Here is a 23,588-nt window from a genome sequence, read left to right as displayed (position 1 = left end):
TTGCAAGATATCAGTTTTGTAAGCATTCCATAATTTTGCTAGTCTACAAATTTCAGAATTCAACATTCAGCACTTAAACTCCAATAATGTTTTCTTTGTTTTCAATTGTATGAGCATAATATTCCATCCCATGAGTAAGCAACTATGAAAACTAAGCATAAAAATGTGGCCAGAATTTGGCATAAATTATGAGTCTACAAATAAAGATTAATTTTCCTTTTAATTAATAAAACCTAGTGTTTGGCATTTTCTCTTCTAAATTCTTCAGAATCTAGAGTATATTTTTAGAATTGGGTTTGCATCCCAATTTCAAAACAACTTCTCTGAATTTCAGTTACTTCCTCAGTAAGTATGGATATAGTAATACTTGTATTCTAGGATTGTTGTGAATAGAAGATTCACAACAAAATAAGGTGTTTGTGAAGCATCTAATATAAGATCTGGAACACTGTAGAGATTCAATAAACCAGAGGAAAAATTGTTGTTATTCTATAAGTCCAATTTCAAGCACCCACAAGAGTGGTCTTTCAGCTCTCTGTTCAGCTTCTCTACTTGTTTTTGTCTCTAGTGGTGGTGCAGGTTCAGGTCCAGGAGAAACTCTGGGCTAAGAGACTGTAATTGTCTAGGGAATGGGAGTAGGGTGAGGATTTGGAGTAGGATACAAATTGATGGGATTGTCACCACTGAGCAGGCTAGGGAAGTGGGGTAGAAACCCTTGATGAGGTGAGGGAGGCAGAGTAAGATCTGAGAATCTTGGGGCCCACAGATAAGAGAGGAGGTGTTATTATTGAAACAGGAAGGGGTAGGTGTCTTTGCTCAAAGTCCAGGTATACCATTTGTAACTGAAGGAGGACAGTAATGTCAGCTGAGTACTTGTAACATCCAACCGTTTACAGTGCATTGATCTTGAGCAGCTTCAGGCTGAATTTGTCTCCCAGGACAAAAGGAGGTTAGACCCCCAGGGAAGGAGAGACTAACTACACATCTTCCCAGACTTACAATGGCATTATGTCTGTATAAACCCATCGTAAGCTGAAAATACCATTCAATCAAAAATGTATTTAATACACCAAACCTACTGAACATCACAGCTTAGCCCAGCCTACCCTAAAAGTGCTCAGAACACTTACATTAGCGTACAGTTGGGTAAAAATCATCTAACACAGCCTCTTTCCTGGCTGGAACCATGGAAGGTGCTGAGGAGAAGAAAAAGAAGTTTCCTGCTGTGCCAGAAACCCTTAAGAAAAAACGGAAGAATTTCTCAGAGCTTAAGATCGAGCGCCCGAGAAAGAAATTTGCCCAGAAGATGCTTCGAAAGGCAAGGAGGAAGCCTTATCTATGAAAAAGCTAAGTACGATCACAAGGAATACCAGCAGATGTACAGAACTGAAATTCGAATGGCTAGGATGGCAAGAAAAGCCGGCAACTTCTACGTACCAGCGGAACCCAAATTGACATTTGTCATCAGGATCAGAGGTATCAGTGGTGTGAGCCCAAAGGTTCGAAAGGTGTTGCAGCTTCTTCGCCTCTGTCAGATTTTCAATGGCACATTTGTGAAGCTCAACAAGGCTTCGATTAACATGCTGAGAACTGTGGAACCATACATTGCATGGGGGTACCCAAACCTGATGTCAGTAAATGAATCGATCTACAAGTGTGGTTAGATCTACAAGTGTGGTTATGGCAAAATCAACAAGAAGCGAATTGCCCTGACGGATAATGTGTTGATTGCTCGATCTCTTGGCAAATACGGTATTATCTGCATGGAGGATCTGATTCATGAGATCTATACTGTTGGAAAACCTTTCAAAGAAGCAAACAACTTCCTGTGGCCCTTCAAATTGTCTTCTCCACGAGGTGGAATGAAGAAAAAGACTACCCATTTTGCAGAAGGTGGAGATGCTGGCGACAGAGAAGACCAGATCAACAGACTTATAAGAAGGATGAACTAAGGTATCTACCATGATTATTTTTGTAATCTGGTCAGTTAATAAACAGTGACTGCTTTCAAATTGAAAAAAAAAATCATCTAACACAAAGCCTATTTTCTAATAAAGTGCTGAATATCTCATGTAACTTACTGAATACTGAACGTGAAAAAGAACAGTTGTATGGGTACCGAATGCTTGTAAGTGTATCCATTGCTTATCCTTGTGATTGCATGGCTGGCTGGGAGCTGTGGCTGCCACTGTCCAGCATCATGAGAGTGTCGTGCTATGTATCAGTAGTCCAAGAAGAGATTAAAATTCACAATTCAAAGTTCAGCTTCTAGTGAATGCATATTGCTTTGGCACCATCGTGGTCAAAAAATCGTAAAGTCTAGCCATCGTAAGTCGGGACTGTCTTTATATCTTTTCCAATTCAGAAGTGAACCCCCCTGCCCCAAGCAGCTCCCGCTCAGGGACACTGAAATCTCTGAAACACTAGCTTATGGAGTCTTGAACTTCTTTACACTGGAAGCAAACTGTTAGCCATAAAGGTTTTAAAATGCAAATAAACAGAAATAACCAATTTGTTTCTATTTTAATATATAGGATATGGATAAGAACACCAAAAGGTATCTGGAACCCTGTCCCAACTGTGATTTCTTTCTCCACTATGGGCAGATTTTCTAAAAATATCAGGTTTATTGAGGTATAATTTACATATAATAAAATTCTCCGTAGGTTTGATTTTGTTGAGACACAAGACAACTCTTCTTCAACTATCTTACTAGACACTTGTGCAAAGGCCATTCAGTCTGCACCACAAATTGTTGATGAAATTCAGCTCCCCACACCACAGCGGTCTATGTTGGAATGGAAGGAACATCGTATCAGTGGCCCAGGTGGAATCCTGAGACCAGCTAATTCCATTATATTCCTGTCATTTTTGCCACCACCAGAAAATGTAGTCTCTCTTGCCTCCCAGTCCCAGTACTGTTTGCTCTGGGCCTCCTAACCTCCGTTTCCGCTCTCTATCCAAACTTTCCTTCCAACTGCAGCTTGCATTCCTTTGTAAGTGACTCCCCTGTCTTTAATGCTGATGTAGTCATTAATGGAGTTGCAATGTGCACATTTTGCCTGCTGATGGGTTTGGAGAGTCCCTTAGATATGTGTCCAGTATTACAAGCATGCATGCATCCTCCCCATGACCCCTTTCCTTCCACACACTCTAGAATGTTCTTCCCTGATAGTGTGTAAGCTCCATGGCGGCACAGATTTTTGTTTTGTTCACTAATGTGGACCAAGTAACCAGAACAGTGCCCCTCCTAGAGTAGGTATTCCATAACTATTAGTTAAATGAATGAAGTCTTTGGGTATTCTTCAAAAAATATATGGTTATATGCTAGTATAAAAATAAATGATTAAAAAATTCCCTTTCCCTCATGGAGTTAACATTCTCATGTGTGAGTGTTAGAAAAGGCCAGACACCAGGAATGTAAACGTTGTACTATGGGGAAAATAAATCAAGCTAAGGAAATAGAGAGTTACTGGTAGTGTTTTGGTTATTTTAGGTAGAGTGGGCAGGACAGTCCTCTTTGGGGAGACAAATTTGGACAGAGTATTGAGTGATGTGAAGATTTTGGACATGAAGAGATTTGGGAGCAGGCAAGGGTAACAGAAAGTATAAAGGTCATGAGATGGGAGCATGTTTTGCGCATCTGAAGGAGAGAGAAGAGTGGGAAATGTTATCAGGGAGATGAGCAAGGGCTGTATTGTGCATGTCTTATAGGTTATGCTAAGGATTTTGAATTTTATTTAAATGTGATGGAAGCCATGGGAGAGTTTGGAACAGGAAAATCACACAATCTCATTTATAGGATTAAAAGATCACTGAGTAAAAGTCTACTTGGTGAAGAGACCAGCAAGGAGACTATTGCAGCATCAAGTGAGGGATGATGGTGGATTGAACTGGGATGGTGGCAGTGGAGGGGAGCTCAGGTTCTGGATATATTATGAAGGTAGAGTTTTGAAGGTGGATTCCATGTGGGTAAGGGAAAGAGAGGAATTAAGGAGGGACCCTAGGTTTCTTAACTGAGCTGGGATATCCTTTTTATTGTAAGTGTTTCCTCAGGGAAGAGAGTGAACTGATGCATTTTAGGAAAATATTTATTCTGTCTCCCTGCAAACTCAAAAGAAAATGGTTATTTAAAAAAAACAGTCTACCTTTTTTTCTTTTAATATTTTTTATTTTGAAAAATGTCAAGAAGGTGAAAAAATAGTACAATGGACAACTATATACCCTTCGCCTACATCCATTAATTGTTTATATTTTATTGTATTTGTTATCTCTCTCTCCATATATATACACACGAACACATACAATTTTCCCTCTGATGCATTTGAAAGTATATTGCAGACATCATGAAGCTGCACCCCTAATATTTCAACATATATTTACTGATAACAAGGAAATTTTCCTACACAAGCACCAGACCAGAGACATTTAACATTGATACAATGCTATTAATCTAATATGCAACCCATATTGAAATTTTCTGTTGTACAAATAATGTTTTTTCTTTTACCCTGAGTCAACCAAGTCTCATTCGTTGCCTGAAGTTATGTTTCTTTAGTTTCCTTTAATCTGGAGAAAGAGTTGGCAAATTGTTTATTAAAGGCTCAGATAGCAAATATTTTAGGCTTTATGGGCCACATATAGTCTCTGTTGCAACTGCTTAGCTCTGCTCTTACAGAGCAAAAAGAGCCATTGACAACCTGATGAGTGTGGCTGTGTGCCAATAAAACTTTATTTATGGACTATGAAATTTGAATTTCATATACATTTCATGGTTCATGAAATATTACTCTTCTTTTGATTTTTCCCCAACAATTAAAAAATATAACCATGGTCTGCTTGTGGGCTGTACAAAAACAAGCTGCATTTATCCATTGGCCTATAGTTTGCCAATCGCTGATCTAGAACAAACTTCTCACCTTTTTATTGTCTTTAATGACACTGACATTTTTGAAAAGTCCACGCCTGTTGTCATGTTGAATGTCAAAATCAGATTAGTCGGATTGTTTCTTCGTTATTAAATACAGGTTAGTCATTTTTGCAAGTACGTATTCAGGTGGTGGTGTGTCTTTCTCAGTGCCTCACAGGTCAAGAGGTATATGTGATATCGGTTTATGCTATTATTTGTGATGCTCCCTTCTTTTCTCTAATTCAGTTTTGTGAGCATAAAATGTGACATTCTTATTGATCTGACCATGTCCATATACAGAGAACCTATAAACATTGGAATTCATAATGAGAAACCAACGGGTACCCAATAGAAACACAATTATATGGGGAGATGATCAACCACCATGAACCTTGTGCATTGTTGATGGCATACTGTTAGTAAGAGACAAACATTTTCAAATGAATGAAGAGTTTTATGACATTATTACTTTTACTTTGTTTTATTAAAAAGTTTTAAAAAATCATATACAGAAAATTGGGCCAGTCACATGCCTCTATTCATGGTATACTATTATCTTCTATCCCTGTGAGGCCCCTCTCATTTTATTTCTCCTTTTTATTTTCAATCTTCCTCTCCCTGCCCACCACCCCTCCATAGAAACCCACTCTACTGCATTTGGATATATTTGTATCTGAAAAATATAGCATGTTGCCTTGTATTTGTATGTTTTAAATTTACATAAGTGACAGTGTATTACAATCTCATTTTTTTCTGACTTTCTTATTCCACACTATGTAAAGATTGATGCATATTGTTCTGTGTCCTTCTGCTCTGAGCATAATATTCCATAGTGCACATCTACCATGCTTTATTTATTTATTTCCCTAGCAAATTGCAGCTGAGTTGCTTCCAACTTCCTTTTACCACAAACACTGCTGTGATAAACACAATCATCCATCAGTCCTTCTATATCTCTGCCCCTATTTCTCTGGGACATGTACTTAGGAGGACTGGGGGTCACAGGGTATGCACATCCTGCAGCACTCTGAGCACTGCCAGACAATAGGGCCCCATCGCTCCCCATGCCTGTCAGTGATCCACAAGGTTCCTACTTCTCCATATTCTCACTAACATTTCTAATTTTTTTCCAAAGTGGTAGGTATAAAGGGATGCCTCATGTTTTAAATTTGCATCTGTATGAGAGTTAGTGTAGTTGTTCATCTCTTCAGATAATTATTATTCTCTTGGGTTTCTCATCTTGTACTTGTTGATGCAAGGCAAGAGTCCTTTCTATCTTCTAAATATAAATTGTCTTTTTTGATGTGTTTATATTACAAAGTGGGAATTAGAGAGAAAGAGCATGGGAGAGAACAAATGTGGCAGAATGTTAACAGTTAATGAATCTTTTAAGAGTTTATATAGATTTCATCATGTTATTCTTCCTACTATATGTTTGAAAATGCCTATACTAAAAATTTGGGGTTTTCTTTGCATCAATAGAGCTCTATGACGTTATGCTATGCTACGCTATGCTATGATACTTGTGGATGTTTACTTGTGGAGCTGAAATATAGAAAGCACTTATACATTAATTCATCTATTGAAGACATAGATATTGATAAACCGTCATGAGACAGGTGTTCTTCTGAGTAGTGGTGATACGGTGGTGAATGAGACAAGTCCTTAATTGTAAGGAAATGACTCCTAAGTGAAGGAGGATGGACCATACATAAGAAAACCAGTAAAGGAAAAAGATAATTTCATGTAGTAACACATACTCTGAAAAAAATAAAACAGGTTGTATGATAGTGACTAGGGAGGTCTGATGTACTATAAATGTGAAATCAATGGACTGAGTGAATAAGAATTTTTAGATTAAAGATAGAATGGCGTGATAGGAGATCATGGACTTTGAAATCAGACAAATCTGGGTTCAAACTCTGGTCTCTTCACTAGATAAGGACTCAGACAGACTTGGATTTAGATCCTATTTCATTCTGTGGCAAATAAAAGATTCTTAATAAATACTCTCTTGCTCACGTTTTATTAATCACTGAATAAAACAGAGGGCCACCAGTAGGTGGGCATGCAATCGAGAGAGGAAAGAGAGTGAGTAGTGAACAATAAATCAGAAAAAAGAGGAGGAAGAGAGGAATGAGGGTGAAACAGAAAGATGGAGGGACAGCGGGAGAACAGAAATGTAGGGGCCGGGGTTTAGTGAAGGGATCAGTGGGAATTATTATATAAAATGGAGTTCTCTTAAATGAAGGATGACTCAGAATTGGTGCCATGGTTAAACACAGACTGAGCAGACAGATCCTTCCTTTTGGGGCCGTTTGAGTTCATGAGACAATATTAACATTACCTCTTTCCCCTTTCTGGCTTTTTAAGGAATCTGATGGACTTTGCATAATGCCAGGCTAACGTTAATGTAAAACCTCAGAGGTGTGCAGGGGTAGATCTGAATGAAGTTGGGCCAATCAGGGGAGAATAGGCCATGGTTATTAGTGAGCTTGAGAAAAGGGCCAGAGCTCTTATTTAGAGAAATGTCTGGCAACCTTTTCATTCTATACCTTGATTTTTTTTTTAACATCTTTATTGGAGTATAATTGCTTTACATTGGTGTGTTAGCTTCTGCTGTCTAACAAAGTGAATCAGCTATACGTATACATATATCCCCAAATCCCCTCCCTCTTGCATCTATACCTTGATTTTAAGAGGTTTTCAAATTTAGTTCTTATGTTCACAACAGGTTGGAAATTGGCTGCTGTTTCTTAGACCAGATGCAGTTTTCATTAAAAGAAATTTTGATTGAAAATGGTTCTCCTCAAGAGTAGCAGAAGAAGGGGAGGGGGGAAAAAGAATTATCTTGGCATTATGCTGTAGATTTTTTTTAAAATTATATTAATATTCTAATTCATCATGATATGAATTAGAAAATTAATATCCTATAGCTCCACGGCTATATTATAGGAACTCAGGCATGGCAAGAAAGTCAAGAGGGGCTTAGGAGGATCCAGAATTAGTTCGTATCAATAGGCATACACAGATATAGGAAATCAGAAACTAAGAGGGTAAATCAAAATTAGGTGATGAATATCAGAGCTCAGGGATTTCTGATATCCTTTTTAACTCTTGTCTTAGGACAAGGAAAGTAGTTGGCTAAAATTTTAATGAGAAGTTAGAGAAACCAGAAGTTCCACAGAGTTCAGTCTATACAGCAGAGCCCTTGGCACATAGTAATAAATTAATGTGTTGAATAGATTAATGAACAGATCAGAGGTACCAGAATTAACAGAGTTGACCCTCTCCCACAGTGAGATGCAAATATTTTTTGGCCCATCTAGAATCCATTTCTGCCTGTCCTGGACACAGCATCCCAGTTTTCCTCCCCTCCCCGAACCCTCATTCTTTACTCATGTGTTTCTGCTGACCTACTTCCTGTGCAATTTGTAAGTGCATTTTACAATCATGGTTTCAGTGATTGGTTCAGAGAAAGGTACATGGCCCAAACCTTCCTATCAGGGCTAACCTAGGGACTTTTGCTGGAATGACTGGGAAAGAGTTACATTCTATCCTGTGGGGTTGCTGGGAGAAGGCTGAAGCTGAAGCTGCCAGCAGACCTGTGGGCACCTGGAAAGAAGCTGACTGAGCATTGAACCAACACTGATAAAGCAGAGGAAAAGAACTTGAACCCATTCTAATATCATCTGAAAGTGTGCACCCTATTGTGCCTATTCTATTGAGCCAATGAATTCTTGGTTTTTTTAAACCAACTCAAATTTTCTGATATTTTAAACAAAATCAGTTAAGTAATTTCCATACAATTACTATTGGGAGAAAATTACATCTCTTAGCTGTGAGTAATCAGAAGCAGAGGGAATCTCAACAAATATCCAATATGTTGTTTCATTCTGTGCTAGACAGTAGCTAAAATATAATATGATAATTCATATTTTAGAAGATGGATAGGGACTTCCCTGGTGGCATGGTGGTTAGGAATCTGCCTGCCAGTGCAGGGGTCACGGGTTTGAGCCCTGGTCCGACAAGATCCCACATGCGGCGGAGCAACTAAGCCCGTGCACCACAACTACTGATCCTGTGCTCTAGAGCCTGGGAGCCACAACTACTGAGCCCACGTGCCACAGCTACTGAAGCCTGTGTGCCTAGAGCCCATGCTCCACAATAAGAGAAGCCACCGCAATGAGAAGCCCACACACCAAAACAAAGAGTAGCCCCTCACTTGCAGCAACTAGAGAAAGCCCGCGCACAGCAACGAAGACCCAACGCAGCCAAAAGTAAATAAATATATAAATTTATTTATTAAAAGAAAGGAAGATGGATAATCTGGACTTATACTTAAATCTCTAAGGGTTTGCTATTTTATGTTTCTAATATGCTCAATAGTGAGTGAAAAGTAGAGATGTGAAAGTCTTCTCATGACATTTTCATGTACAGGGAAAATAAAAATTTCAGCTGATGAATACTCTATTCATGGAGTATATGCTGTACTAATTAATGATTCCAATTTAGTTTTGGGAATACAATGTAGAATAAGTATGAATCTTAAATAATATCTACTTACAATAATTGTGTGATTTACACTGTACAATGTCCGTACAACTCTAAGTACCCACATACTTAAAGCTAATTTGTTAAGATGCTTGAAGGTAGGGCAGTGTTTTATCAAGTACTAACTTGTTGGTCAGCCATTCAATAATATGGTCCAGAATATAAAAATAAGTGAAATGAGCACCTTAATTAGCCAAACCAAACACTGGAAAATTCATGCAATAACTCTCATATTTAGTTTATACCAGTCTAAAATATTTCATCCAAGAATATATGGTATGAATGTTACAGTTTGCATATAGAGGAACTGGCAGGAAAATGCCGCCTGTTTGGACACTGTGGTAGGAAGAATAATGACTCCCTAAAGACATCCATGTCCTAATCCCCAGAAACTGTGACTCTGTTATCTTAAATGGCAAAAAGGACTTTGCCGCTGTGATTAAGGTTTAGGACCTTGGGATGGCAAGATTATTCTGGATTATCTGGGTGGGTCTAACCTAATCACATAATTCTTTAAAAGTGGAGAAACTTTCCTGACTGTGGTCAGAGGGAGATGTGACTAAGGAAGAATAGTCAGAGAGATGCTTTGAAGATGGAGGAGGGGGCCCACAAGCCAAGAAATTTGGGTGGCTTCTAGAAGCTGAAAAAGGCAAGGAAAGAGATCTGCCCAGACCCTCCAAAAAGGAATGTAGCCCTGTTGACACCTTGACTTTAGCCCAATGAGACGTACATTAGACTCCTAATCTACAGAACTGTAAGATAATCCATTTGTATTGTTTTACATCATTAAGTCTGTGGCCATTTGTTTCAGTGCAATAGGAAAATAATACAGTCGTTAATGCTTTCTGTCAGGCCAGCACTGCATTCGACCATATACTCTGCAGTCTCACAGCAGCCCAAACTATGTAGTAGAAACGTTTGCCTCTTTATACATACAGTATAGATGAGGTTGTAGTTCCTCTGCTGATATATTTCCATAAGCAACAAAGAAATAAAAAACAACCATGAGAATATGAAGCAGAATAAACCTAAGACCACTATCTGGTTTTTTTTGGTATGCGGGCCTCTCACTGTTGTGGCCTCTCCCGTTGCGGAGCACAGGCTCCGGACGCGCAGGCTCAGCGGCCATGGCTCACGGGCCCAGCCGCTCTGCGGCATGTGGGATCTTCCCGGACCGGGGCACGAACCCGTGTCCCCTGCATCGGCAGGCGGACTCTCAACCACTGCGCCACCAGGGAAGCCCTGACCACCATCTTGTTTTAACTGACCAATTTGCTTGATTTTTCAGGAGTCCCAAAGCAATCTGGGTCCATGTTTCTTTTTGTAATTGGCCAAAGTGTCTTACCTGTAGTGCGAAGAATTAATCAGTAGTACAACCCATGTTGCAGAATTTAAATAAGAGAAGTGGCTCATTTAAAATGCAATTGGGAAATATTCAATACCAGAGATCAGACTGCCTAGACAACAGGATAAGTATGTTAGATATGCTAAAGAAGTAGATTGCATCGAAGTATGTTTTAATGGCAATGGAAACTGAGGAAATAATAGAATCTTGAAAAGATCTTAGAAGTCATTGAGTCCAGTGATTCTCAAGCCTGGCCATAAACAACTTTGGGGAGCTTTTTAAAAATAGAGATTCCTTGATTTCATCTCAAGTTTATCAAATCAGATTTTTTAATGGGGTTCTTGGTATTCTATATTTTAAAAAGAGCTCCTCAGGTGATTCTGATGTGAATGACATGTATTTTGGGTTCACTGACTAAGTCTAATCATCTACTCAAAATATTAATTCACCTTACAGTACTATATCAAATAACATTGGGGATATGAAGGTAAGCAAGTTAGAATCTATTATCCTGCCAATTTTTACAAGCCTAGTGATTTGGGGGTATAGAAAGAATTCAGAATCCAGTGAAGGAGACAGATTGCTATGCAGCGCAAAGTGGTAACTTAGAAGTAAGTAAGCGGTTAGAGCCAGGAGAAATAGCGTATGATGCAGCCTAGTAAGTGGAATAGTAAGGAGAATTAACAAATTCTCTTTTTAAACTCTTCTAATCACAAGAGACACACCCTCCTTACGGCAACCATTCTAATCTTGGACAACTACAAATTTGAAAATATTTCTTTTACATTAGCCAAAAATATCTCCATATAACTCTTAACCAAGGATTTTCATCCTGTTCATTATAGCTGCATGAAGTGAGATGAATAAATGAGGTGCTATAAATGGCTCAGTGCCAGGCTCAGACATATTCGGGAAATCTTCTCAGGTCCATCCAGTGCTAGATTAGGCATGTCTCTTGTGTGCTCTCATAGCACTAAATCAATCTTACTGCAATTACTTCTTTACTTGTGTTTCTTTTGTAAGACGGTAAATGTCTTTGAGGGTAGAAACTGTATCTATTCTTTCAGAATATTTAGCAATTGGTATAAGGCCTGCCACATAGTGGGTCCTCGATAAATATTTGCTAAATGAATAGACAAGTTGGTGTGTTTTACCAAATCTTAGGTTTCATCCTCTTTCTTTCCCTCTCTCTGTTTCTCTTTCTCTTCACATCTAGCCAGTATTTAAAATAGTTAAATATTTTTCTCTCACCCAGAGTTAACAACTTTGGTTCATTCAGCTGTTCCTCATACTTAATATTTTTCAGATTCTTTCCCACCCTTGCGTTCTTCTCTGAATATCTTTTGATGGTCAATTTCCCTATGAGAGTGTGAAGAATTGATTGTGAGACTTTAGTTGAAGTATAAGCAACACAGAGTATAATAGGCTCATCATCCACCTGGTTTTAGTCACTGCACTTCCGTCTGTGCAGCCTGAAGAGGTGTTGTCTGCTTACCCACCTTACCCACAGGTTGCCTCAAACTGAGCAGGCAGCCAATGAAAACAAGTCAGCTTTCTTTACATTAACTTTTTGAAAGCCATTCCTTCCCCAACCTGTTTCGTGCTTTTTTTTTTCTTTTTTAACTTCATAAGTTGTAACATCATAGAAATTGAATCTGAAATTTAACAGACTTTATTACATTTCACTTTGATTTAGTCTGTCGATATGTGTTTTAAATTTTCTTTGTAAAATATCTTCATTGGGCCTTCCAGTTCCAGCAAATTTCCATATTTGTTGAATATACCAACTTATCTGTATGAAGTTTAATAATAAAGTGTTGGGTAGAACAGACACAAGATCAGAAATGCTCTGAAATACTACTGTAAACTGCCATTTAGAGAGACTGGAATCTATTGATGTTAAAGTAGCTGATGAAGTAATTAATGAGTCAGTCTTCATTCTCCAGTGTATTTGTTAGAAAAGATATAAATCTATCTAACTATATCATTTTCTCTTTTGCATGTCTGTATTATTCACAAGAATATAGTGGGAGACTTTGTAAAATATCTTTTTTAAAACTTAGTCTTTTTGTGACATTCCTCTGAGGTATTTATAAAATATTAGACCAAGAATGTGGTCTGAAGCAAAAACGTTACTGAAGAGTGGAGGGACTTTACAGAGGCATCTAGCTTATTGAAAGAGAATGGTGGTGATTGATTTGAGTAATTTTAGCACTGCGACCTTGGAGCTAATATAATCCAATCCCAGTAAGCGACAGATAATCAAACAGGTTTGGAGCAGTTGGGTGACTTTGTAAGGTCTTGTTCTTAGAGGCATAGGGGATCTCCAACACATTTGCCAAACATCTTATCCAGTGATGTTTCTACCATATCACACCATCACTCCATTGTTCTTTATTTTTCAGCTAAATGGCTGATTAATTTTCTCTTTCTTTTCCATTTATGGATATTTCACTGCCCTGAGGCTAAAGCTGTGAGAAGCACGTGAAATTCTTCCTTGCTAGGCCATCACTTTACCTTCAAGCTATGTTAAATCATGGCACAAATGAACTGGTTGAAAAAAGTAGCAGGACAGGAATAAAGATGCAGACATAGAGAATGGACTTGAGGACACGGGGAGGGGGAAGGGTAAGCTGGGACAAAATGAGAGAGTAGCATTGACATATATACACTACCAAATGTAAAATGGATAGCTAGTGGGAAGCAGCCGCATAGTACAGGGAGATCAGTTCGGTGCTTTGTGTCCACCTAGAGGGGTGGGATAGGGAGGGTAGGTGGGGATGTATGTATATATACAGCTGATTCACTTTGTTATACAGCAGAAACTAACACCATTGTAAAGCAATTATACTCCAATAAAGATGTTAAAAAAAATTCTCCCTCCTTTTTCCAGTTTATTTTATACTGAGTTCTCTAGAGATGAAGAAATAAGATTAGATGTCTCATTTTCTAGAGTTATAAATTCCATGCCTGTTTGAATATAGGAAAAAATGGTCATGAAAGTTAACAACTTCCATGTCCTAGCTTTTCTTTGGCAGGTAATAATTATCTGGATTTAAGAGTATTAAAAGTTAGGGGTAAATTTTGAATTCCAGGAGATTACAAGTCTGGGCTATTTTCTTCTTTGAAGTTTTCCAGGTAATCTGAGTGGCTAAGGACTGGACTGTTCAACCATCACTTTATCATATCATTGAGCCGTGTAATATAATAATTATAATAATAACAATAATACTCATGTCTGCTTTATAGTAAGGAAAGATCATATAGCTAGTAAGTATATCTGGCTATATAATCTGTGCCCTATCAAACTATCCTCATGCTCCTGATTTCAGGAATTGAGCAGTCTTACTAATGGATTTCTGTCTACTTGCAGAAGGAGATAGAAAGAGATGCTGGAGATGGGATACTAGACATAAATGCTTATTTAATCATTGATGCCTATCCCAGGGCCTTTTATATTTCATTCAACATCCTCAACCCCTATGTCCATTTGGCCATTTGGGTTACGTGTTTTTTAACTGCATCACAGCTTTCACATTCTTTCAGCTTCCTAACATTTGTTTCTTTTCTAAACCTTCAGATTTCCTTCTTTTCTCTCACCCTCTTCTTTGTTTCTACTATAGAATTATACCTGTCTTATTTAGTCCTATAAGAATGGAAGCTCGCCAATTATTTCACTAATCTTGAAAATATGTTATCAGGATTGTATTATAACAAGAGAATTTCAGTTATGTTATTTCAGCTCAAATCTTTCCTTGGCTTACTTTCCTGGGTTTGGTTGATATTTCCTCTTGTTACCCACCAATTCTTTCACCAAAGATGAGTATCCTGTAAGCTAAGTAGATAAAAATTTTCCTACTAATTCAGAGAAGAGTCAATGAACTGTCATTGATACCTACTGAAATCCCCTCTTCTGAAACATTTTAATCACTGTAACCTAGTAACTTCTTATTCTTTTCCTATTTGTTTAAATGCTTTGTTATAAAAATTTTAAACATACGCAAAATTAGAGAGACTAATTTAATGAATCCTATGTGCCCATAGGATTTAAATAATTGTCAACATTTTACTAATTTTGTTTCTTAAAGACATACTGGATTTTTGGAATCAAGGAGAAAATAATGGTTAATTGTATGGTATGCAAATTATTTTCCTATCATTCTTACAATGTTGTCTCTCTTATTTTGCATATGCTCACTTTTTCAAAGGTATTTAGCTGGACTCTGAACTTAAAAAAATACTTTATACTGTCATTTATATGACATTTCCAATATATTGTGAGTTCCATAAAATTGGATGAAACTGTTTAATGAGTTTTCCAAGACCATAGGAAAACTTCTAACTTCAGAAATTAAAAATTCCAACTTTTGGTACAAAGCAGAGTTCTCACTTTTGTGTGCTTACTCTCTCTGGCTACGTTATCTTCATCTCGGCTTAAGTCCAAAGGTGGTGGCTTTGTAGATCTATCTGTTATGAATTACCAAGTACTTGTTGTAGAAGAAGAATTTAATCAATTAATGAATTATGGAGAATATTATTTAAACTTTCATTCAAAAGGTACACTAAAGAAAGGAAATGGAATCCCAACATTTACGTAACAATAAATGGAGGGCTCTAACGTAAAGCAGGAAACAGCAATTCAGAATTAACTCATTTGCTGTTGGTTAATAAGAGGATTTAGGTGTCCTAGTTACTGTGTTGTACATTATATTTTTCTAAGGATCCTTACAATAAGAACAAATGGAATGCTTTTGGTATGCTTCTAAGGTCTCTCTTCAATAGTCATGCAAGAATGGGACTACAATTTTGTAATTACAGCTGGCCTTGAGTAAGCAGCTCATTGCATGATGATATGACGAAGTCCTGCTTTCCTCCACTACCGGTCTGACCCAATATCTGAAAAATTCATAGCTAATAACATATTGAGGCTATGACATTGAATGCTTAAATAATATAGTTGCATTCTGTGTGAAACCTAATCTAGTAAACCATAACCACTAGTATCATACTGGCACCACTCAAGTTATCAGGTCAGCTAGCCACCCAGCTAAATGACACAGGAAGAAACAAGCGAGCTTTAATGGAGGAAAGGGAGAGACACAGGTACAGAGCAGAAGATAACTTAAGCTTTGAAGAACACAAAATGCTCATTGCTTGGGGGCAAGAAGCTTTAGCTCTACTTTTACATAACTCTTGTCCAGATTATTGTAGTTACAGATAAGAGATAGAATATTCCACTATAGTAAACATGTACTTTATCTATTTTTTAAGTAAAACTTAGTTTTCCTTCTATACTAGGCTAAGACATCATGGTTTTAAAGCTTAGCTTGTTCTGAGGAAATCCAGGAATAACAGAACATATTGAGATTTATTCTCACAAATCTAAATTAGTAACAAGGGGAGACGTACAGAACTTATTCTACATATTAATCAGAATTACAACTTCAGTATTGTTTGGATCAGAGAACTCATGTTCATGATTGAATGAGGGAGGTATCACAAGGTTTGGTTAAGAAAATATCCTTGGGCTTCCCTGGTGGCGCAGTGGTTGAGAGTCCGCCTACCGATGCAGGGGATGCAGGTTTGTGCCCTGGTCCGGGAAGATCCCACATGCCGCGGAGCGGCTGGGCCCGTGAGCCGTGGCCGCTGAGCCTGCGCGTCTGGAGCCTGTGCTCCGCAACGGGAGAGGCCACAACAGCGTGAGGCCTGCGTACCGCAAAAAAAAAAAAAAAAAAAAGAAAATATCCTTGAGTTGCAATCTCTTGTTTATAAACCAAGTACCACACTTTATTCCTCAGACAGCCTGGGATTATAATATGTGAAGACTAAAAAATGTAATTAAAAACTCAAGTGTATTACATTTTTAAATTTTGTATGTATTATTGGTAGATTTTAAGATCCCTTTTGGCCTGGATTAGATTGGAATAGAAATTAAAAATCATGAAGTTCACAGCCAACATTTGTGAACTTTAATCTGTATTTTGCATTAGGGGTCTTGTAAGATGTAGTTAGTATCTTACTTTAAAAATATTTAAATAAATTTGCTAATAATTCCGTTCTATTTTGTAAATGAGACATGCCATGAACTTTATGCAATTTGGGGGGCATAAAAAAATTATAAAGACTTAGAGCTCTTCCAAACAAGGGAGCTAAGGAAATATTAAACATAACTTGATTTATTTAAAAATTATTTCTTCATTCATTTAATGAACTTTTTGAGTGCTTAATCTATGCAAATCTCTATACTAGCTGTTAAGGGAGTATACAGTTGAGTAAGACTTGGTATTTTCAAGAAAGATGTAATATTTTCTTTAGTGTAGTTATTCTGAGAATAGTTATTTTTAGGGAAAAGGTAGTGGTGGAACAAGTTGAGTCACAGAAGACCCAAACTGGATAGACTAACTTTCAGAAGTATTGGACAACAGTTCAGGTATTAGGATGGAGATGGAAGTCATAGGGAAGTACAAGGCTCCTGGGATACTGAGTCATCAGGAGAGAATGGCCATCATCAGGATTAATTCCATCTGATCTAGAGAATTGCTGAGGGCATTTTTATATTGTACCCAGCTAGAACCAGATTGAGAATTTCAAGTGGTCGTCTGTATGAAGATGAGTATAAATGCTGTGAAGTGCTATGGCTAGAGAAGTATAAGGAGAAAGAGAGAGGAGAATCTAGCCAGATTGTTAAAGCCAGGGAATAACAAATGTTAAGAAACTGCTGTAGGCAGAATAATGGTTTCCCAAAGATGTCGAAGCCCTAATCCCTGGAATCGGTGAATGTGTTACTTGACATGGCAAAGGGGAATTAAAGTTGCTGATAGGTTGCTAATCAGATGATTTTGAGATGGGGAGATTTTCCTGAATTATCTGGGTAGACCCAATGTATCACAGATGTCCTTAGAAGTGGAAGAGGAAAATAAGGTGAGATAGCCAAAGGAATGGCAGCATGAGAAGGACTTGAACTGTTGTTGCTGGCTTTGAAGACGGAGGAAGGGGGCTGTAAGCCTAGTATAATGGGTAGCTTATAGAAGCTGGAAAAGGCTTCCGAAGGAACAGATTCTTCCCTAGAGCCTCCGGAAAGAAGGTGGTCTTGCCAGCACCTTAATTGTAGCTTGGTGTGACATTTCAGCACTATAAGATAATACATGTCAATTATTTTAAGTGACTAAGTTAGTGGTGATTTGGTGTAGCAGTAATGGGATACCTAAAGTCAGATTCTCGGAGTTTCCTTTTCCTTCAATCTAAAAAGAGGACTACAATACCTGCCTCTAAAACAGCAGCTCCAAAATCCTATTTCAAAACTTATATGCTCAATAGTGGGATTGCTGGGTTGTATGGTAGCTCTATTTTTAGTTTTTTAAGGAACCTCCATATGTTCTCCATAGTGGCTGTATCAATTGACATTCCCACCAACAGTGCCAGAGGGCTCCCTTTTCTCCACACCCTCTCCAGCATTTATTGTTTGTAGATTTTTTGATGATGCCATTCTGACCAGTGTGAGGTGATACCTCATTGTAGTTTTGATCTGCATTTCTCTAATGATTAGTGATGTTGAGCATCCTTTCACGTGTTTGTTGGCAATCTGTATATCTTCTTTGGAGAAATGTCTATTTAGGGCATATACCCTGAGAAAACCATAATTTAAAAAGAGTCATGGGGTTTCCCTGGTGGCGCAGTGGTTGAGAGTCCGCCTGCCGATGCAGGGGACACGGGTTCGTGCCCTGGTCTGGGAAGATCCCACATGCCGCGGAGCGGCTGGGCCCGTGAGCCATGGCCGCTGAGCCTGCACGTCCGGAGCCTGTGTTCCGCAACGGGAGAGGCTACAACAGTGACACGCCCACATACCGCAAAAAAAAAAAAAAAAAAAAGAAAAGAGTCATGTACCAAAATGTTCATTGCAGCTCTATTTACAATAGCCAGGACATGGAAGCAGTCTAAGTGTCCATTGACAGATGAATGGATAAAGAAGATGTGGCACATATATACAATGGAATATTACTCAGCCATAAAAAAAACGAAATTGAGTTATTTGTACTGAGGTGGATGGGCCTAGAGACTGTCATACAGAGTGAAGTAAGTCAGAAAGAGAAAGAGAACTACTGTATGCTAACACATATATATGGAATCTAAAAAAAAAAAATTGGTTCTGAAGAACCTAGGGGCAGGACAGGAATAAAGATGCAGACGTAGAGAATGGACTTGAGGACACCGGGAGGGGGAAGGGTAAGCTGGGACGAAGTGGGAGAGTGGCATGGACATATATACACTACCAAATGTAAAATAGATAGCTAGTGGGAAGCAGCCGCATAGCACAGGGAGATCAGCTCTGTGCTTTGTGTCCACCTAGAGGGGTGGGATAGGGAGGGTGGGAGGGAGACGCAAGAGGGAGGAGATATGGGGAGATATATATATATATATATATATATATATATAGCTGATTCACTTTGTTATAAAATAGAAACTAACACAACATTGTAAAGCAATTATACTCCAATAAAGATGTTAAAAAAAACTTATATGATACAATGTAGTGTAGTGAAGTGTATAGCGCAGGACTAGGCAAATATGAAATGTTCAGTTAGCACAGTTACTTTTTTTTTTTTTTTAGCACAGTTACTTTTAAGGAGCTTTTTATGTACTTTGGAAAGAGGCTCAGAATCACTTTCTTCAATATCTCTGTAATTCTTGGAGATAATTTTTACCTATGCACTGCTGATGTGTCCTGCTGGACTGGACAATCAAGCCACAGTTTAGAAATCATTTCAGATAGCATTTAACAGTGTTCCGCATCAGAAGCAAATGTCTAAGGTGCTGAGTTGTGAAATAGAACAGAAGTTGACAGCTTAGACTGAAAACTGGCTAAGGGCAGAAGTTAAGGGTAGAAGTAAATGGAAAGATTTCAAGCAGGACAAAGAATACCTTGGGGATGAAGACTGAAAACAATCACTGAGACACATAGTGTTCATTTTATGTCTAGCACTGTTTAAAAAACTATATCCATTAACTCCTATGATGCTCAAGACAATCTTTTGAAGTAGGTATTTAACTGTCTTCATTTTATACATGAGATTACTGAGGCAATTAACTTGCCTACGTCACACACCTAGTAAGAGATAAAGCTGGGATTTGAACCCAAGCGGTCTGAGTCCATGCTCTTTATTTTTGGACTCAGACAAAATTGCAATATTTGAATCATATTTCCCAATTTTATACCCTGTAGGGCTCTTAATCTAGATAAAATTTTAATAATTTAAAATAAGCACAAAAATTTGGAAGAAATATTGGATTGTTTCGCCAAAATTAACGTGTAGACATTTGTTCTATATGTGATTTCCTTCCCTTTGTATATTTGGGAGAAATTTTGAAGTTGTGAATCCTGTCCCCTGATGTGAAAATCAGAATTCAAATTCTCAGGCACTCTCATAGCTGGAGACCTAGTTGTGCAAATCAGATGCATGCACATGAGGCTTTGATTTGGAGAAAATAGGCATTGCATGGAGCTTCTGTTTTTCTGGTATCTGGTACTGGTTGCAAGATCAGTTTCCTAACACAGAAGTGGCATCAGTGCTAGAAGCAGTACTGATGGCTGTAAATCAAATTCTAGGCATGGTACTTGGTAGTGGTGGTGGCAGAGGTGGTATTGGTGACAGTCTCTCACCAGTTCTCTGGCATGATTTTGGCCCTTTATTATTCCTGGAAGGTTAGACTCAAGTCTCTTTTTCCAGCCATCTCAACAATTCTGTGAACTACCTTATATTCAATAAATTCTTTTTCTGCTTTAGTTAGCCAAAGAGGATTCTGTTGCTTGCAGCTAAGAACCCTGACCAGCAGAAGAGCCAAATAAGAAAATAATACAAAATTATCTTTTAAAAGGGGAGTAAAATAAGTTTTAGGAGAATTAAAGGATTAATATAAATGATTAAACAATAAAAAGAATTGAAAATATGTTAATGTATCTATCAAATTACCAACTGTGAGATGATTTCCTAAGTGTTAATTATATAAATCTGATTAAAAAGTGATAGTTATGCTACATTTAAATGTATTATCTGTGAAAATAAAAAGGTAAAAAATAAACAGCCAATGGAGGGAATTTTCATAGCAATTGAAATAGCTGTATGCAATTTCACAGAAATATGATACAGTTTCTGCTGCCTTACCTAGTTTCTCAGAACAGTGAGAGTGAAAAGAATTAGTTGATATTATTTGGGTACCTATTACTTGCCTACCAATATAGAGGTCATTTATCTTCATGTCAACTACATCAAAATGAATTAGTTTGATATAAAGTGCACATAAAAATAATGTAAGGCATTTATTTAGAGTTTCTGGTACTTTTTAAAGGCATAAAACACTTGGGATATTCTTATGACCATAAGGTTTGAGATTATTTTAAAATAGTTAATTAGAATATTTTGCTTGAATCTTCAAAAGAGGAGGCATCACACTATTAATTTGTGAGTAGCAAAACCCTAAGGGCAGTTGAACCTTCTAAAGTCAACTCTTTGTAATTAGAAATATACATTAAAAAAAGCATAGTGTAAAACAGGAAGTGTTATCTTGTAAATTAGGCTAAGTCCATGTAGGCAGAGAAAAGCAGAATTCAATAATTAGAAATACTAGCTGAATTTGATGACTAATTTTAATCATTTGAAGCAGTAACTCCTTTTCATTTGAATTAGTATATTTCAAGCTACTCAGTTATCTGAATAACTATAATCATTCTCAGTTTCACTTCACATTCTAAAATAAGAAATAGAAAGGAGTTATTTTTACATCCAACAATTATATTTGTATATTTGTGGTGCTTTTCTTTCTTTCATTTTTGGCTGCGTTGGGTCTTTGTTGCTGTGCGCCAGCTGTCTCTAGTTGCGGTGAGCGGGGGGCTACTCTTCATTATGGTGTGCGGGCTTCTTATTGCAGTGGCTTCTCTTGTTGCGGAGCACAGGCTCTAGGCGCACGGGCTTCAGTAGTTGTGGCACGCAGGCTCAGTAGTTGTAGCTCGCGGGCTCTAGAGTGCAGGCTCAGTAGTTGTGGCCCACGGCTTAGTTGCTCCACAGCATGTGGGATCTTCCTGGACCAGGGCTCAAACCCATGTCCCCCACATTGGCAGGCAGATTCTTAACCACTGCGCCATCAGGGAAGCCTGATTTGTGGTGCTTTATACATGTCTTATATGGGAAAATTAAAAAGTGTTGGAGATAGTTCTAACTTCCTGGCTCGGCCAGTTAATAGCTGTGCAAGCTAGGAAGACGTTGGCTTAACTCTTTTGAATTTGAATTTCTAATCTGTAATATGGCTATAATAATACCTTAGAGTACTAGTATGAGGATTAAACAAGGTACAATTTGTAAATATTTGACAGGTTGGATACAATCAATAGATGTTTTCTTCTTAGAAGAAATAATCAAAAATATTACAAATGTAATAATATTTATTAATAAAAGTTAAGCATACCAAAATGTGTCTAATAACTAACTTGACATTTTAGAATGTTTAACACAAGCTATGAAACATATCTTTGTGGTTCTTTTGGAGGATAATATTACTGTACCTTGCTTTTCAATTCTGCTCACAAATGGAAAGATCAATAGCATGCTAAATTCTGAGCAGCAGGCAAACCAGTTTTCACATATTATTTAGAATTATTTTTATTCACAACAGTTTTGTCTTTCTCATTATGTCTGATCTGAGCTAATATTAAAATGAGTCTGCTTTTTATTCATACATATCACTAAGCAGCAAGAAACAAACACTAGGAAACAAGCCGAGTATCTTGGAAAAGCAAACTGAAAACAAACACTGTGAATAATCCATATTATGAAAATTGATTACATAGGTAAATACAATCAGAATACTTTCTCCTGGATTTACATCCATAAAGTTTTATTAGTCAGAGTTTGCTCATGGGCAGACATCCTTCAAAGAACATTAATGAACAAACTTCTATATTGTACAAATACTGAGAGAAACAGTTATAAAATAGTTTGTCATGTGAGAAAAAAATGGGTAGTGTGTTCTATAAATGTCTGTTCAGGTCTTGTTGGTTTACAGTGTTGTCCAAGTCTATTCCCTTGTTCACTTTCACCTTTTTGTTCTGTCAATAATTGTAGATGGGCCATTAAAGTCTGCATTTCTTATTGTTGAATAATCTATTTCAATTGGAATTCTTCAATTCTTTCAGACCTTACGATGAAGAGTGTTACAGCTCTTGAAGTTGACTTTTTGAGAAAAGTGTCATGGATTTGAAAAAGGAAATGTTCCAAGTCCCATTTAGTTCCCCATCTCTTACATGAAATTTCATATAACATGGGTCTTATAACCTCATAGCATTCTTACTGACTTCAGCATTTCCTTTGGTCACTGTGGTCGTATTCATTTTCTGAATGCACTACCTAGATCATTTTCATCTCTGTTGCCCAACACCTCTGTTTAGTAACATCTAAATTCTTTAATAAGGCATGCAAACTCTTGGATGTTGTGGTTCTGTACTATCTGTATAGGCTTAGTCAGTTCAGGCTACCACAACAGAATATCATAAACCAGGTGGCTTATACAACAGAAATGTATTTTCTCACAGTTCTGAGGGTTGGGAAGTCCAAAATTACGATGGTTTCAGAGTTGGTTTCTGGTGAGAACTCTCTTCCTGGCTTGCAGACAACTGCCTTCACGCTATGTACACACATGACCTGTCCCCTGAGAGAGAGAAAGAGAGAGTTGTCTCTAGTGTCTCTTCCTCTTCTTTTAAGGACATCAGTCTTATTGGATTAGGATCCTACC

The 23,588-nt window shown here is 37.7% G+C and overlaps 1 pseudogene; it reads left to right on the top strand.

The window, feature by feature from the left end:
* Window positions 1-1,173: 1,173 nt before the first annotated feature.
* Window positions 1,174-2,025, top strand: LOC101288423 (60S ribosomal protein L7-like; annotated as a pseudogene).
* The last annotated feature ends 21,563 nt before the right edge of the window (window positions 2,026-23,588 follow it).

The sequence above is a fragment of the Orcinus orca genome, chromosome 7 (assembly GCF_937001465.1).
Source record: "Orcinus orca chromosome 7, mOrcOrc1.1, whole genome shotgun sequence".
In the NCBI taxonomy this organism is placed as follows: domain Eukaryota; kingdom Metazoa; phylum Chordata; class Mammalia; order Artiodactyla; family Delphinidae; genus Orcinus; species Orcinus orca.
This window is presented reverse-complemented; position numbering and strand designations above follow the sequence as displayed.